We start from the raw sequence: 17,258 nt of genomic DNA on the forward strand, positions 1-17,258 counted from the left end.
ACTGTACCATGTAAAATGAAAGTAAATACACGTAGAGGAAAAGATCTTTGGGCTTTTAAAATTAAAAAAAAAAAAAAATAATTATAATAAAAAAAATGAATGGCCTCTCTGGAGATGAGCGGAAAACTTCAGCTTTGCATCTGGAGGAGCAGGATGGCCAGGTGGAAATTGGAAATCAGTAAGGGAGGAAGGCATTCTTTGATGCACAGGACTGATGCCAAAATGGGACAATGCAGCTGAGGTAGACAGCACCTATAGGAAAAAAAAACTTCATGCAGGACTTCCACAGTGTCCATTTGTTGTAAGAAGTGAGTGTGTGTGTGCCAGGCACTGCAGGTTTTCTTTCTGCAGATTTGGTAAATTCTGTGCAAAAGCTGTGTGCTTTCATGTTCTTAGGACCACTGTCAGACCACATTTTTTTAACCTGTTCAATGAAACTGGTGTTAGAGGACTTCAGAAAGCAAACTGGGGGTGTTTCTGCAGGAAAAGCTAGCGTAAGCAAGCCCTTTATTCATGACTCTTTCAGTCCTCTGTTGAAACGTTTCTTTTTGTGTACTGCTGCCTGATTGCACTGAGAATTAATACCAAAGTCTCATTTCACATAGCAGAAATCCCCATACAGCCTGCCCCCACTAAGCCATGCAGCTGAATTTCTAACCTAGGTGACCACAGGTGGGCAACCCTATTACTGGTTACAAATGAACTTCTCCAGCCTGTCCTCTAGTAGCTGCAACATCAGCTATATTTTGCCTTAACGTTTGCCTTTGCGTTTGTGAGATGTTTCACTCACTGTTTCGGTATGGACTGAGTTTGAGGCCAAACGATCAGCGAAGCGCGGGGATTTGGGAACTGGGCATGTGGAGGAACTTCTGCACCCCCTGTGAGGACAGAAATCTCCTCCTGTAGAGATAAGTTAAGAGGTTCACGTCTGCATCCAGGTGCTGTAGGACAGAGAGCTCTTCAGACCCAGGGCTTTGAAGTCCACCTGTTTCTCTCAGACTGGGAAAACGGCTCTGACTCCTCTGTACGCTTCTGTATTTAAATCTTGGCTTCGGCTGTGATAACTATCGCTGGAGTAAAATCAGGCCTGCTGTCTTTCTGCCACTAAAGGGGGAAAAATAGGTAAAGAGGAGGACGTGAAAAGCAGCTGTTGGATTACTGAATTATTATTCTTACAACCTTTTATCGTTGCCTGTGAGACTTGTGCTCATGTATATAACTGGTGACTTTTAAGCCGGTGACTTTTAAGGCATGGATCACCCCGATGCTGTACAAACGTGTAGACAAGTTGACCTGCTTTGGAAGTAATAAGGGATCAGCAGAGAGCCATTTCCTGCCTGAATGTGGTACCATTGTAGTAAATTGACTTCAAAGTGATGCGCCACTGAAATCAGAGAATGCTCTGATCATGTTCTGTGTAGTCAGTAATAATCTGAAACTTAATACCTAATGAGTGGCACCTGTGCATGTTCATAGGTTATACGGTATGTTTCTATGCAGAAACAAAGCAAACACCACTTTTCAAATGGCTACATAGGAGATACCCCCCAAATTCACCACACTGAGGTTTTTTGTACTTTAAATGTTTGCAGTCTCCTTTCCCTAAAGCCTATTTAATTTGAAAACTGAGCAAACAAAATAGAAGGCAGTACTGTGCTGTGAAACAGACACAGATTTGTTGCTTACATGTTTTTTTAATATCTCACACAGATTTTCAGCAGTTCTTTAAATAGTGGCTGTCATAAGACACAAAATAATACCGCTTTAATCGCTAATTTAAGCGCACTTTGTATGCGACTCTGTTCTCTAATATTCTAGATTCCCTGTAGTTCCCTCAGGTACGCATGAATTTTGTGACTGTACCTCCGAAGTTCTCCCTGCCCAAGCTGACTCCGCTCGCCTTGAGGTACCACCACAGCTCGGCTGCTTTGCAGAGGCACCCTGACGTCGTAGCACAGGTTTTTGGCAAGCCGGGAGGTTTCGCTGCCTCTCGCTCCCCCACCAGCCGCAGACAGAAGCGGTGTTGCACGGCGTCGTTAAGGTCGCTCTCAATTTCTCCACCCCAGGATAAACACCGCGGTAGAGTTGGTGGTGTGTCCTCCGAGCAGCGTGTCGCTCAGCCTGGGTTCCCCAGGAAGGCACCGGTGCGTTGTGGTGACCAACAGCGTTCGCTCCCCGGTAGTGCACGTCAGGAGGACGACTCGCTGTGATTCGGCACTCGTGCAGGCTCCTGGGCTTCTCGGCTCCGTTTCCCTTCCTATGTGTTAATCTGCAGGGAACTTAGCTGCTCCTTTCACTCCGAATTCATTACAAAGGCTGCGCATCTACTGTACAAAAATACTGCTGTCGGTGAAATAGTTAACCAGGGAAAAACGCAGCAGTGATCTTATGAGCTACTTGTTCGTGAGCTTAATTAGTGGGAAGGGTGCTGTGAATGTTAAGTGCTGTCCCTCCCGATAAGTCACTAATACTTCGTGGTACTGCTGCCCAGCTGGCTTTTTGTTTTGTGTGCGTGTGCACATCAATCTGGGGGAAACACACTGATTTCACTCAAGATTACAAGTCTTTTGAGCATCCTGTTAAAAATACACAGAATTAATAATTACGCAGCCCTAAAGAACACATTTTTCATCAAGGGCATCATGACGTCCTCACCAAAAAAAAAAAAAAAAAAGCTTCTTCAGTGCTTTAGTGTCAGCCTTGAGCAATGAGCTCATTCGGGGAAGACAATACGCTTTAAATGCAACAGCAACTTCAACTCCGGGCAGTAATTTTATTTCATAACTGCTCGTTATAAATATTAGGCTTAGCACAGTGCAGCATCTATTTCTTTTGAAGCCAAGGACTATGTGCCATGGCCGGGCAGAATAAGCCCCTAGGTGCCAAACCAGGGATATCTGGGCACCGAGACATTTTCATCTGAGCTGCTCGGATGCGTTTCTAACGCTAGAAAAAAAGCTGGCTTTGAACTTGAGACTGGTTTTTGTACTTGGAGAGGAGTATTGCTGCCGTACAGGAGGGAAGGCACGGGCATCCTGCTCGAGCACCGCCAGGCTTCACCCCAAAAGTAAGGCACTGCGCTACTTGTTCTCCATGCTTGACATTTTTCCTGTCGCTCCGTTTGCTTGAAACGTTACATTACATTCAGTACGGGGGGCTGGGATGGTTGCCCGTCATGTGATTTTTAGCTAGTAGTTTTTCATCCGGCAGCTCGATTTTAACCTTGATACACACGGCGTTTGTCAGCACTGTAAATACGAGCGGCAGTCACACCGAGACGCTGAAGCGGAGGGGGTAAATCTCCCGTTTCTATCAGCCCCGACCTGTTACTGTTGGTCTTCTGCAAACACTTTGCTGCCTTTCACAGAAAAATAACGCTTCCCGGAGGCTGCAAGGACAGCTCTTCCTAAACTTCCCCCTCAGCGAACCCCAGGAGTTGATTTTCCCCCCTTGCGGGCTTGCAGCAGCTCGGACCCACAAGGTCAAGCGGGGCGCCCAGCTCCGGGGGACCAGGGCCCGGGGGGGCACGGCCCAGCCTGGGGGGGCTCTGCCCTCAGCAGGGCGAGCTGGCGGGGCCGAGCCGAGCCCAGCCGGGTGCCCTGAGCCCGGGCAGAGCGGCCCCGGGGTGCGGGGCTGCAGGGGAGGCCGAGCGGTGCCCCCAGCCCCGGCTCCCACCTCATGGGGGGCAGCCCCTCACCGGGCTCGGGGGGGCTCGGGCACGGCCGGGGGGGTTCGGGCACGGCGATGGGGGCTCCCCCCGGCACCAAGTCCCTCGGGCGGCCGCCCCGTTGCGTAACGCTGCCGCCCGCCCCCCGCAACTTTCCGCTCCGCCGCGGGGGTCCCCCGGTGGGCAGGGGCCGCGGCTGCCCCCCCCCCCCCATCATCCCCCCCTTACCTTGCGCGTCCTCACCAGGGCGTGCGGGGCTGCGCGCTCCCTGGGCGCTGCATCGCTCTCCGGGCGGCGAGGCTGCCCCCGGCTCGGAGGCGCCGGAGCCGGGGCCGGGGCCGCCCCGAGCAGCGGGCGGGCTGACGGAGCCGGCCCCTCAGCGGCGGCCGCGGGAGCGCTGGCTGGAGGAGGCAGCAGCCGCCGCCGCCTCCGCGCCTTCCCCCGGCGCCCTCATGGGCTGCGGAGCCCGGCTCGGGGAGCGGGAGGCGCGGGGGGGCCGCGGGCCGGCTGCCCGCCGCCGGGAACTTGTTGAGCGGGACCCGCGCTGCGCGGGGAGGAGCCGGGGGCCGGGCCGGCGGCGGGGGCCGGGCCGGGGGCGGCCCCGGGCCGGGCTAAGGGGGGGCGGGCGGAGGGGGCCGCGCTCGGCTGCCGGCACCGGGGGGCGGCCGAAAGCCGCCCGGGTGGGCTCCCGGCGCCCAGCCGCCTCCATCGCGGGGATAAAATGGGAGCGGGGGGGCACGGGGAGCGGGCCGCGGGGTGGGCGATGGCGGTAACGTCCTTCCAAGTTCCGTCCCGCCCGCCCTCCGGCCGCGGTGTCGCCCCGCAGGGGCCTCATCGCAGGCAGGGCAGGAGAACAAAGCACATGTTGCCCTGAAATGGGGCGGGGGCGGGTAAGCGGGGCTGCCCGGCGGGAGGGGGCACGGGGGGGATTCACCCGCATCGAGAGGCAGTGATCGGCCCCTTCCCCGGAGGATCCCAGCCCGAGTGCTGCTCAAGAAACGTGTGGTGTTTTTTTTTTTTCTTCGTCTGTTTTTTTCGTTGTTTTTATTTTTAACCACCTCCTGAAACTTACTCAGCCCAGTTGCCACCAGATACCCGGCGGTCAGTCCATAGCAGCAGCGGCAGCGATGCTGAGGGCCGTGGGTCCCTGCGGCAGGGCTGCAAACAGCGGTGCCTCCGGACAGCGGGACGAGCTGGACGGGCCCTGGCACAAAACACCCCGCTGCCACCCGGGCCGAGCGTGCACCACGCCATGGCATTGCCACCGCAGGGTGAGACGCCCGAGCTGAGCGCCGAACGAGTCAGCGCATCTCCATCCCCGGCACGGTGCAGCAGCAGCACTGGCTCCGGTCCTGGACAGCTTTCTGGAGTGAATTAGCTGGAGCAGACCGTTGCACCAGCGATCGCACGCTGCTGCTGCTGCTGCTGCGGCTGTGGTGCCTGATTTGTGCCAGCTTTGCTATCTTTACACAGGGCTCTGTTGGTAGAGCCTGGCGCTGGGTGAAGAAATCCTCCCGGACCTGTTCGACATGTAAAGCATCAGTGTGGGAGCACGGAGATGAATTCACAGACATCCTTGACGGTTAAATCGCAGTTTAGCTGTGCAGGACTGGATCAGAGGAATGTTTCACAAAGCAGGCTGTCAGCAGAGGGCAGTTAAGTTGCTCTGCTTGCCTGCTACCTGTCCAGGTGCTCCCCTGGCCCGCAGCCCTCCATCCCTCATCTGTGCAGGCCTACCAGGACCAAGGGCACGCCGTCTGCATCGCCTGCTGCTCCACCCCGGGAGCCGTGCCACGAGGGCACGAGCTGATGGCACGGCTAAGGTTGCAGTTTGGGATCTCTCTGGGTATCTAAGAAGAGACGTTTTTCCAAAGAAATAGGTGGGAAGAACTTAAATATCAATTTGCTTGAAAGAACAACAAACACCGTGCTTTTTTTGTTTTCCTGTTCAGCCCAGATTTGCTGTATCCCAGGACCTCTGTGTTGTTTTTTATACCGAAATAAAATCATTCTCGGCTGCAGCCAGTATATAAACATGGGTAAAATGAAATGGTGCGGTGATCACCTTTTAGATAGGTGTGCTAATTTGACAGGAGAAATAGATCACCTGTAGTAGATGCAGTTACTTTTTCACAAGCTGAGCACGTGAACCGTGCAAACTGCGTCATGCAACATGCAGACCGCGACTGCTGGAAGGAATCACTCCCGCTGTATAACCTCAGCGACTCGAAAGGAAAAGCCCTCCGACAGAAGCAGCAGTTAAAAGAGCTGCTGCTCCAGTTAGTATTTTCTCCATCATCATATTTAGAGGCCCCTGTCTCAGGGCTGATTATTCTTGCACAGCATTATGCATATGCCCCATTTATAAGGCTAGGCAACTCTACAGCGCTTTCCATAGATTCTATGAGAATTAGAAAGGTCTTTCCCGTTGCCCTTCAGATTCCTGCTTGTCCTGCATGTGTGTAAGCACTATTGGTGTAAAGTACTAGTAGCTTGTACACAGGGTTCAGTTACTCATGGTTTGTGAAAAATGACATGATTCCTGATGATCATGCTTCACATCACTGTAAGAGCATAGAGAAGTAAATACACGGGGGAAATGGAGATGCTTCATCATTCCCTTGCTAATTTTTCAGCCTTTAAAAGATGCCGAGTGCAACTGACGCAGGTCAAAATTATGGTGGAACAGGGAGAGAAAGCTCTGACCTCAACCTGGTGAGATGCAAAGAGAAAAAAAAAGACAATTTATTATTATTTCTAAAGTACAAATTCATTTTGTTCTAGTGGACTGTCCTATCTTGCCATATCACCTTTTTCTGCTGTTCGGCAGGAAGGAGGGGGTGGCTCTCAGGACTGGTTGTTCCCCCGTCACGTGGGGGTGTGCTGCTGGAGGTCCTGCCTTGGACTTTGGAGGGATGCTGAAGTGGTCAGGCTGTGTTTGGGAGCAGGACAGTACGTATTTAATGGCATCTGTGGACAAGCAACCACCGCAGTAAGGGGGCCTTCTTCCACACCTCCTTCATAGCGAAATGGGGAGGCATTTGGGGAGGCATATAGGCATATTTAGAAATGCAAGTCTTCCACAAGTTGTTATTGCAGTATTCAAGTTTTGTGGGGTTTTTGTTTCTTCGTTTTTTTGCTTGTTTGTTTTTTCCCCCACTTACATTCAGCTTCTGGAAGAGCGTGAGGACGCAGGGCATGACTGACTGCAATTCTGGTGCGGCACTTGCATGGGGATTTCAGCACATGCCCTCTCGGCTGCCAGCGTTTGGGACACATGCTTCCTGTGCTCGGTACAGCTGTGAGGGTTTTGGCTAGTGGGGATCGTGAGGCTGCTCGCTGCTTGCCTGGGAGAGACGCGTGTGCTCTGAGCAGGTGTTCGCTATGATTACGCTCCACGAGAACGTGCAGGTCCTGCAGAGCAACGCTAAAATGTAAATTTCTGGAACAGTCTACAAAGTTCTTGTCAGTCCTTGAGGAAAGACGCTCAAATCCAGCTCAGGGAAAAGCAAGTGGCAGCCAGAGCTCTACTCCTCTGCCAGGTGTGCCAGCTGACGCCAGCACAGAAGGGATGATAACCCACACCGAAGCCGTTTTCCAAATCAGCATGCAAGCTGGTATTTACACTTAGCCTGGTTTAAAATGTGTGTTGTGCACTGGAACCCAGGCCCAGGAATGAGTTCGGGGTTGTATCAGAAGGGGAAAAGTCAAAGAAAACATGGCACCAAGTGCATGAGTGAATGAGGGGAGGGCAGCAGTGCCGTCCCTGGAGGAGTTAGGGCTACGGGGTAGGGGCGCTGCGCGGCCTGTCTGACACCATTACAGCAGGAACCTGGCCTGCAGGGCTTCCTTCTGCCGCGTTGTCCTCCCAGACCTCTTGTTTCATGTCGCTTTGGTGTCGCGTCGTGTGACGGAAGGTGTCAGTCAGCTTCTGTCCCAGTGAGGCAGCGATGCTTCAGGCGGCCCAGGGGATTTATCCTTCCAGTGGGATGGCTGCTGCTGGAAGGTGTGGGTTTTGTTGTCATTTGTTTCTTTCTTTGTTTACACCTGAATGATTTATGCCTGCCACTTGTTGTAGGTTAAGTGACTTTCTTAGAGGCGGCTAATTTTAGCGCTAACAGTAAATACAGGAGCTCGGTCAAAGGGAATACATAATCAGCCAGGACTGGTCTAATTTATCGCGGGACCTTACTGCCTCCCTTTTAGTTGAAAGGAGAGTGAGATTTACTTGATCCGAGACAGGGAGGCATGAAAAAGGTTGTGCCTTTTCAGTCCGTAGTCACCTGGGACCGGCGCTGTCATCCCATCCTTGCTGAAGGCCATTATTTTCATGTTGCTGAGTCTTTGTTCACGTGCCAGAGCCCGTTACTTCCATGCCTGTGTATGATAGCTGTGTCGCTTTCCGTTCGGGATCTGTTATTTATTTATTTATTTACTCCAACCTGCCATGGGAAGAAAAATGGAGGCGCGTTAAATATGCTGCTCTCCTCCAGCTGAGGTGAATGCAAACTTGGCTTGAATTTCAAGCAGGTCCTCCTGCAACCACCTTCAGAGGCACTCCTGGCTTTGAGGGAGGACGTGGCCTGCTTGGCTGCCTGACAAAGGAGGAAGGCCTCGGAGTCACGTAGGGCAAAAATTGGGGAGATTTAATTCAGTGTCTTACTCCACGGTAAGTTTTATTCCATGAGCTTGGACAATTCATTTGAGATGATGCTTATGTCTGGACTTTATCTATAAAGTGCGAGCAATTGCACATCTGTTAACTTAGAGGAACATTTTGAAGATAAAGGGGATTTAAGATTATGTGTATAGCACCCCTAATACCCGTGTGCAGCTAAAATATTAAACAGCTGATTAAGGGAACTGCTGCTTATGGGTGCTCTGCTCAAAGAAGGAAAATGCTGAGTAACATCATTAGCTGTGCTGATTATTTCTGTACTTCAGTGGTGTGAGTATGGGCAGGATTTGGGCCTCTCTTAATTTCCCTTTCTACGCAGCATTGGGAGAAAAATGCAACAACAAATCTTAGCAGCCAAAACCCTGATTTCAAGTTCTGGTTGAACTCTGCCTCGTTAGGAGGCCAAATTGCTGGAGATGTTAGGTCTTCCTTCTTCGTCTGAAGGGTAAGCTAATTGGGGTGGGAGGCTTCTTTTCGTATTTTCACTGTTTCTAGTTGAGAAGTTCCTTTTTGATGTACGGATGTTTTGGGGAGGGGAACTATGATGATTGGAAAGTGGCGGTGGGTTTTCTGTTTGCTTGTTTTGTGTCGGTGAGGATGGAGATCGTGGAACAGTCTCGTGTGGTGTGTACGAGTTGTTGAATCACCTCGTAATAAAGATGTTCTCAACAGATGCAGAATTCTGCACTGGTTAAATTATCATGCAGTCTGTACGGCTAGGAAATAAATGAGGGTCTGGGAGACCGTGATGTATGATACCCTAAATGGCTGCATTTTGTTCATATTTGAAAGGCAGTTTAGCTTGTCGTCATTACTGATGATTTGTGCTTTTATAGCCCTTCCTTTTGCATTTCAGAAATCCTTTGTGCCCATCTGAATAATAAATCACCATGTTTGATTTCTTCAGTAAGAGCCAATGTGAAATTATATTCTTATTAAGATGTCTTGAGAAACTGTAAGTGTGGGGGAAATTTTCTAAAGGAGTAGATGCCAAGTTGGCTAATATTTTGCTTTGTCTTGTTTATTTTATTATCTTTCCAGATCACAGGGATGTATCTCCAACTGCTTTATGGCAAAGGGAGAAATACCCTGATTAAAAATCAAAAATAAAATATCCAATCATACTTTTGATTGCTTTCAAACAAATGGTTTCAGATTTAAGCACCTAACGAAATCTGGAATGAGCTTGAATTCCAGCTTAGAATTCAAGGTACTGACAAAAGAAAGGCAAATGTAACAAATAATGGGAATACTTTCATCTGCTTCATATTTGCTCTTCGGTGGAGCAATATATTATTTATACAACATTGATTTCATTAGAAGGAGGATTTGATGTAACTTTTCTGTCAAGCTGGAGAACTATTAAATGTTATAAGGTACTGTAAAATCCCAAGCCTTCAGTAAGGTTTTCTTGATTCAAATTTGAAATAGTTCAATATTGCAATAAAGCATAAAAATACAGGCTTTTACGTGCTTTTACATATTCCTTTAAAGGTAGAAGCCCACATAGCAGTTCAGTGCTAATGCATAGTACTTAACAGAAAAAACAAGCTACAATAAAATGTGTGAAAAATGAAAATCATACAAAATTAGGCAGGAGAAGTAAAAGTGAAGAGTGCAAATAGTCGAAAGTAAATTGAACACACCATTTCTGGCGGTTCCATGAGTCTAAAACAAAATTGAATATTTTGGTCATAATGGTCAGAAATGAACTCTTCAATACAGGTTCCGAAATCTAGATGCAGACACAAAAACCTCAACCATTTTGAGACGTGGCAGAGGAATGAGGCCAGTTTCTGGAAACAGAAGTGAAGAGGCAGGCTGCGGTACCAGGGGCACCCCAAGCCTTTAAGCGCATACTCACAGTTAGGAGCTGTGATGCTGTAATTTAATGAGGGGCATCTTGAGAAAAAGGAATGGGAAACTCAGGTCTAGTGGTAAATTATGATGGCCAACACAAATTTAAGAAAGAGTGTAATACAGATTGGAAAAAAAAAAAAGAATTTCACAGCCCATTCTCTACTGTGGGAAGGCAAAACTTCTGTAGGGTCTTGGGCACTGTGGCCTTTCTAGCACGATTTCGTACTACAGAACGAGTAGTTACAGAACAGAGAGCTGTTCAGGATTTTTTTAAACGTGCATTTTTTATCCACTATATATTTCTTACAAACAATAGCTTATACATTCACATGAATGTATAAGCTATTGTTTGTAAGAAATACGTAGTGCCATACAAGCTACTGTAGGAGCACACAACTTTTCTTTAAAAAACAAAAACCTTTTTTCAATCCAAAAATTACTGGAAACGTCACTTTGTTAATACAGTACCCAATAGGAGCACGTCGCATTTGAAGACTTGAAAGAACTTAGGAAGTTTGTCTGAGCAACATATTCATACCTATTTTGTCGCTAGTACTAAAGTAAAATATTTACGTAGAAAAATCAGACGTTAAGCTTTGAATAGTGCCAGTGCTCCAGCTGACTATTTTTTTTTAAATAAAATAACCTAGGAATGTAAGCGTTAGCAAATAAGGATATGCTAAATTCATGGTTGACTTGCAAAGACTTAATTCTTTTATGTATTAAAACGTATGCGACTAAGTTTTACCTTAAGAAAGGAATATAAGAAGTTATTTTTAAAAGTCTTGAAATCCTACAAGCACAAAATATTTGAATAAGCTGTGTTATGCAGCAGTCTGATTATAAATATGGGAAGCCTAATAATGACATTAACTAAGTTCCTGATTGACAGCAGAGGCCAAGTGAAGTCCTTGTTAATCCCAGCTGTGTGGCTCCTCGTAAGGCAGTACAATAAAATGGCTCTGTCCTTTCTAAAAAGTGATCTCCAGGATACTCCATTAAAAACCATTACAAGTAGCACCACATTTTGATTTCCTTAAATGTTTAATCAAGTTCAGCGCTGTAAATGTTGATACTCAGAGCAGTAGAGGAGCGTAATTAGCCCGTGCTTTAAATTGGAGGGCGGCAGTCGGTGTGGTGAAGGCCAATAGCTAGCATTGCTCCCAGGGAAGGGGTAGAGACAAATGTGCAAGGGGCAGCAGGAGAAGCCCAGCAGCTGGGGCCGGGCTGGAGTTGCGGGCAGAGCTGCACGGAGTTCATCTTTTCAGGCTTTCTCTCTGGGAAGTTGAGATGTGCTGCTTTTCCGCAGCCATCTGGCATGGTTTGGTTTGGAGTCTCTGAGGTTCTGCGTGCCCGAGGAGCAGCGTTTGTGTTTCAGCATGAACAGCTGAGATTGGGAGATGAATTAATTACCATTAAAGGGAATCCTCCTGAAGAGCTGCAGTGCAGTGAGCACAGGTTGCGTGAAGAGTAGCGCTGGCGAAGCTCAGCCACCAAGGTGGGCAAATGCTGTCTTGCTGCTGAAGCCACTGGACTGCAGCCAACAGCCAGAAGATTTTTCATTTTCTTTTAGAGAACTCCGACACAAAAGAATATCAGTGTTAATGTAAGGGTAATTACTCCTCTTTCCCTGTTCTTTACAGAACTCAGTGGAAACAAGGTCACTTGAAATCTCAAGGTCTCCGCTGAAAGGTTCTCCTTACGTTTGGAAAATCTCCTTTTTTGTCAAGCTTGTGCAACTGAAGGGATCGACTTTTGGCATTGTGTTTAGCACCTTAGCCTGCTCTGTGAGGCGCTGCCCTCCCGGCAGAGGCTGGGCTGGAGGCTGGCAGGAGGCGTGCAGGTTACGTGGGTCGTGCTGCGTGCTCTGGAGGGTGGGCTTTGAGAAGGGGTGGGGGTGAGCAGGACCCCCTCGTGGCTTCTTTCAGGAAGTCCCTAGTGGTTATAACTCTGACATGCCTGAAAACACGGAAAGAGACTTAGCGTTGAGTGTGACTTTTGTAAAACTGGTGATTTTTTTTTTCTAATATCTGTTCTAACGAGTGATCTTCAAGTTTAGTTATTCTAATTTGTTGTTGGTTGCATGTTGTCCCCAGATGTCCATCCATCCACCAGGCCATCTCGTCCCGGGATTTGTGCAGTCCCCTTCTGAACTTGCTTTTGCTGCTTGCCTCTGCAACTTCCATCGCTCCCCGTGTTTAAAAAATAAGTGCATAAATTAAAAAGTACTTTCTCGTATTTGCCTCAAATTCATTTCCCATTAGCTTCAACAGCTGTCTGCTGGTTCTAATGCTGTGGAAGTTGTGAGTAGCAGCTGTGCGCTCATCTCATGCCCCACCTCTGTGATTTTGAACACCTCTGGCTGTACAAATCCCCCCTCCGCCTTTGTGAAAGACTCTTGGACCTCGTGCTCCCTCCTCCGGAGGCAGCTTCTCCATCCGCTTGTCATTTCTCTTGCCCTTTCCTGTACCCGCAGCGAGCTGTTGCTCTCTCTCCCTTGAGTTGCAGGGGCCGTATTTGTTCATTGCAATCATGTTACCCTCCGTGAGATGATGATACCTTGCAATGAAATCTTCGTTGTATAATGAACACCACCAGAGCTTTATTTGTGAGCTAAGTTCGTAGGAAGATGAGCTAACGAGGTTTGTTTTGATGTGTAATTTTGTTAGTTCACATCAGTTAGAAGATGACAGATAAGCTCTGGAGCACTCCATCATCCAACTGAGGGGCTTGATACCCCGGGGCAAAGTTGTGGGGGACCACGAGTGGTGCCAAATGCACAGACAGCGAGCTCCTGCCAGCGCACACATCACATCTTGGGACGTTTCTGGGGCTGGCACTAGGGACACCTTTCCTAAGGGTGGCCCTCGTGCCTGGGGGCTATGGCTGGTGGCATGCGGGTTGCCGAAGCTCCTTAGAGAAACTCCCTGCAGGGTTTGGGCTTGTAAGGGGTTGATTCTCTGCTTATTAATGGCTCTACTTTTCCCCTTTTTTTCCTAAGGAGACAGTTGGCAGAGGTTCTTGACCCTTTCCTCTGTTTCATAGGAGCTGATTTCGTAGCAAACCTTCTCACATGATCTTTTTCACAATATTTTAATTAAACAGAGTTGAACTTGAAAGATCTGTTTGAAAAGAAAGAAAAACTTTTTAATTTTAGGTGTTGCTAGCAAAATGCACAAGGTGAAAATGCCTGGCCAGTAATTGGAAAAAGCAGAAAACTTGCACATGTTAATTTTTCCATTTAATAGGGAACAAAAAAATGTTTTAATAATTCACAGGGATGCAATGAGTGCTTTCCTTTTATTTATGCATATTTATCACTTGGCTTGAATCATAAACATATTAATTCCTGCCTTCTGGCTAATGGTTTTGGGTAATGTTTGTACTTTTTTAATGCAGAAAATGTCCGTATACCTTATATTCCCTATAGGAATAGACTAATCAGGTTTACTTCCTTAGCCCTGAAAGAGATTTTGTCTTACCTTAAGTAGTTTTTCTAAGGTATTTTTAAAGCTGTTAAAATATATGTATCCTTAACTTTACCTCCTCAACCAACAATGAGTAGCATTCAGCCATACCAATAAAAGTTATTTGTTGTTTCCTAGACTTACGATTGTCAAATGGCAAAAGTGGATGTGAGTGTCGTAGGCTCCACCATAAATCAAGGTTGCTGTATTTTTCTGCTATGGTTTAAAATATTCTGCCCCAAAAGGAAGTAGTTGCGATGGTGTTAAATGCCTGGATGCTTTCTCAAGAAAAGAACTTTCAAAGTAATGTTATTATTACTTTCAAGTAGGAATTATATTTACACTTTCATTCTGACACCTAAAGACAGGCCCTGGAATTAAATGGGATATTTGGGGATCTCAGGTATTTTCTCTTCTTCTTAGGCTGTGGTACTCTGTATTTATCTCCTATTCTTCATGTTTCTAGTATATTTAAGTAATATTTTATCAAATATAGACATATATTGGCATATTTGTGTTCTATGATATTTCAGTTAAACTTTTGTTATCTTTAAGTATTGGAAAAGATGTGGTAAAGGTGCTTATACCTGTATCACGAAGAAATTGCTTACGCTGATACCAGATTGAGTGGTGCTTTTAGTGGAACAAAAAAAAATACATTTTCTCAGGAAAGTAATAAAAAATAACCCTAGTTTCCTGTAATTATTTGTGGTTAGTTTGCATAATGGAATTCAAGTATGGGAGTGAACATCTCTCCAAGAAGCTGACAGCACTGCCCCAGTGCAGCCTTCCTTCCTCTCCCACTGCTCTTCTATCTGGCTCTTTTTTCAGGACTGTTCCTTGCAAAAAGATTAGTTAATCTGCTTTAAAAATATTATTGTTATCCAAATGCTAACATGATTCAAGCCTTCCGAAATATCCAGGGTTTGGTAGGACTGCAGTCGGCAAGTTTGTGATTTGAGAAGGGAGAGTTTTCAATAGATAAGCCTTTTTTGACATGTACATGCTGAGTAGGACAATTTAGCTGATCCTGTTTGCAAAGTACTCTTTGAGAATTATTTTTTAAAAATCTGAAGAAAAAATAAGCTTGTACTATCTTAAAGTAGTGGAGGCTACACAGTATTTTGCACAGATCTGAGCATATAAAGGCAGGAAGAGTATGATTTGTGTCTAACTTTTTATGCATCTCTTGAGATTTGTATGGTAATACGAAGTGACTTCTTAACATTCAGTGTAGAGAAGAATGTTCCAAACAAAAACTAATTTTTGGCTTTGAATGGACTTGGGAACCTGACAGCTGTATACATGTGCATGAGCTGAATGCATCTTCAGACTTTTAATATATTTTCTGTCTCAGTAGAGAAACTCTTCCATTTAGAACCTCTTACTTTAAATGACGTTTTCCATTGTCTCCATTTTGCTAGCTTTTGTACATTTTAAGGAGATAGTCCTCAAACTTTCCACTTAAACATTTACAAACTTGATGCTTTTATCCACACATTTCATTGTTGTTTTTCCCACTTTGTCGAACATCTGAGCTGTCGTAGCCTTAGTACAAGTGCATCAGTGCTGACTTCTAGCTTTTCTTCTGCAGGTTTAATGGCTAAAATATTGCTAGTATTTGTATCGGGGACACAGAGCCGTTCGCACGGAGCAGCTCCACTGGCAGTGGGGAGTGTGTAGGGAAGCATATAGCAGTGAGAATCAGACCCACCGTTTTCAATAACGGCTCATGAGTGTATATGAAGAAGAAAAAATGAGCTGGACGTGCACACAAATCTAAAAATAGAAACTTGCAGCCCATCTTTGGCCTGGTTACCATCTCTTTTGCTCTTTGTGTCCTGGGAAAAAGCAAGCTGAGTGCTCAGATGGCACAGACTGATGTAACACTACTGGTTTCATTGATCTGTGACAGCTTGCATTGTGTGATATAAAAAAAATACATTTTTTTTTTCTGCCCTCAACTTTGTTGTCATGTTTAAGCCATAAGAGGAAGTATAAAGTGTGTAAATATTAGGATTGTCCTGGAAATTTTAATCAAGTGACTGAATAGTCACCAAAGATGGTAGGGGAGAAAGCATTTCTAAACTCATTCCCTGTATGTTTTACTTTAGCACCTGCACTGGTTTTGTTTTTATTTATTCTTTCTTGATACTCCTTTTATATTCTGATCTATGAAGACTGTTTCTTGTGGGTTTGAATGTGCTTCGTGTTGGCAGAGAGGCCCTGGGCCTCCAGGGCTGGGACGGGGCCTGAGCCTGGGCCGGGAGCTGGGCCTCACAAAATGTAGAACAGGTCCTGCTTCATTGTGCTGCTACACTCAGCTAGCATTTTGGGAGGAAAACAGGAGAAAGCCTTGCTCTGCCAGGGCCAGCTCCTGCCGACTCTTGTTGCTCAGCCTGCTGTGTGCGCCACCAGCCCTTCCCACCTGGAGGCCATGATGCTTGGTGAGGGGCCTCAAGTGCTGCTGCCCAACCGATCACTTCAGCAGCGCCTCTCCCCAAGCAGAATGAGGTTTTTATAAGTACAGAACAATCGTGTGCACCATGGGGTGCCATCCTGAACTCTGTGTGGAGAGGGGACACGGCCTGTAGCAGAGCAAGCCAGCCTCTCGGAGGACACGTCCGTCCCCATCCCCTTCCGAGCTGCCAGGCCGGGGGCTGCGGCTCTGCTGCCTCGGGCACAAGAAGTTGGTTTTGCTTTGGAATGTTTTAAGTCACTGATTTTAATCTTGTTTTGGATTTAATTTAAATTGCTTTTTCAAAGAGAGATTAATTCTCATTTAGGTGTGGATAAGTAATTAAAAAAGATCTCTGGACTTAAGTTGCTGTTGTTAACCACATGCACACACTGCATGTGTATTAAAGCAATTACATAGTTGAATATACATCTAATCCTATTCTTAGTGCTTAAGTGTTACCATGTTAGAAAATGATAAATGACTTCATATTTGTGAAGGGATTTACTTTTTTCCCTTATGATTTATGCCAAGATGATGTTGGAAGGAAAATGAAATTCAATTATAAATTGAAATTTATTTTGGTGGTGGAAAACCAGCGCTTAAAAAGGCTTTATTATTACTTGAATATATTGAGTGTGTTGGATATCATAAGGAAAATTATCAAAACATGTTTTACACTTGAGTCATACTGAGTTATTCAGAACAGAAGGCATTCTCATTGAAGGTTTTAGGTTTGTTTTGGTAGGCCTGCAAGCACCGAGAAACCTGAATTAGCTTCTTCTGGAACCAGGAGAGCTTTGTAAGCAAGTAACTTCTCTTGAGTTACTACTGCTGCCATGCTGGGCTCACTGGGCTGGGGGCAGCACTACTCATCACCTGGCTGCCTCTGGTTGATGGGGTGCATGAGCTCTGTCCTTCACGGGTTTGGAAACTGTGCCCCCTGTTCTGGCTTTTCTATGGGATAGAAAAGAGAAATGAGATGTCCTGCTTTTGAAGGGAAGGGAAGGGAAGGAATTTAAAATAAATACAAATCTGTGTGCCTGCAGAAGCCATAACCTGGTTTCATTATGTCAAAAAGATATACTCACTAGACTGGCCAGTTACTTGCTTCAGTTCTGTGATTTG

At 46.6% G+C, this 17,258-nt stretch overlaps 2 protein-coding genes across 7 annotated transcripts in view; one reads left to right on the forward strand and one right to left on the reverse strand.

Annotated features, from left to right (window-relative positions):
• The window catches only part of INSYN2A (inhibitory synaptic factor 2A), a 49,331-nt gene extending 45,126 nt beyond the window's left edge, over positions 1-4,205 (reverse strand). The window contains exons 1-2 of one of the 3 annotated variants that reach the window (XR_005821417.1): positions 3,896-4,205; positions 1,679-3,248 (exon numbers count right to left, since the gene is read on the reverse strand). The gene's annotated coding sequence lies outside the window, so the exon portion shown is untranslated. Of the gene's footprint in view, positions 1-1,678; positions 3,389-3,895 lie in introns of those variants that run through there. The other 2 variants (XR_005821416.1, XM_040563061.1) reach the window with 2 other exon arrangements.
• The window catches only part of DOCK1 (dedicator of cytokinesis 1), a 283,861-nt gene that overhangs the window by 130,006 nt on the left and 136,597 nt on the right, over positions 1-17,258 (forward strand). The gene's annotated exons all lie outside the window — the stretch shown is intronic.

Source organism: Cygnus olor, chromosome 7 (genome assembly GCF_009769625.2).
Source record: "Cygnus olor isolate bCygOlo1 chromosome 7, bCygOlo1.pri.v2, whole genome shotgun sequence".
Lineage (NCBI taxonomy): Eukaryota > Metazoa > Chordata > Aves > Anseriformes > Anatidae > Cygnus > Cygnus olor.